At 39.2% G+C, this 602-nt stretch overlaps 1 non-coding gene across 1 annotated transcript; it reads left to right on the forward strand.

The window, feature by feature from the left end:
* Positions 1 to 231: 231 nt before the first annotated feature.
* LOC116659691 lies at positions 232 to 395 on the forward strand. Its single transcript, XR_004315059.1, has one exon. It is a non-coding gene; the product is annotated as a U1 spliceosomal RNA (small nuclear RNA).
* The last annotated feature ends 207 nt before the right edge of the window (positions 396 to 602 follow it).

Below are 602 nucleotides of genomic sequence, written 5' to 3' on the forward strand. Positions count from 1 at the left end.
CTAATCTTTTAGTGGTATCCTTCCTCAGAGGCTCACAACTTCAAAATTTAAAAAATGGTAACTGTTGGGATAAAAAAAAATGTTTCTCTTTTATACCTGTAATTGATTCTCACAAATACATATTGTTTACATTTAAATCTTAAGAAGTTATAGGCCTTTCAATTTCTTGGGTTACACTTCTACATAAGGATATACACTTCAGCTGTTATTGCCTTAAAAAGAAGGCATCTCATGGTCACCCGGCAGGGGAGCCACCATGATTACGAAGGTGGTTTTCCCAGGGCAAGGCTTATCCGTTGCACTCCCGATGTGCTGACCCCTGTGATGTCCCCAAATGTGGAAAACTCAGCTGCATAATTTGTGGTACTGGGGGACTACATTCATGCTCTCCCCTGAAAAAAGAGGAAAGAAGGCATCTTTTCATCAGGACACCAAGCCAAGTGATCAAATCCAATTAACCCAATTTAATTATTAAAATACAACAATTTTATTAAAACTAATTGAAAATCTTTCAGTTTGATTTTGTGTGTGTGTGTGTGTGTGTGTGTCTGTGTGTGTCTGTGTGTGTGTCTGTGTGTGTGTGGGGGGGGGAGCTACTACTA

This window comes from Camelus ferus, chromosome 24, assembly GCF_009834535.1.
Source record: "Camelus ferus isolate YT-003-E chromosome 24, BCGSAC_Cfer_1.0, whole genome shotgun sequence".
Classification (NCBI taxonomy): Eukaryota; Metazoa; Chordata; class Mammalia; order Artiodactyla; family Camelidae; genus Camelus; species Camelus ferus.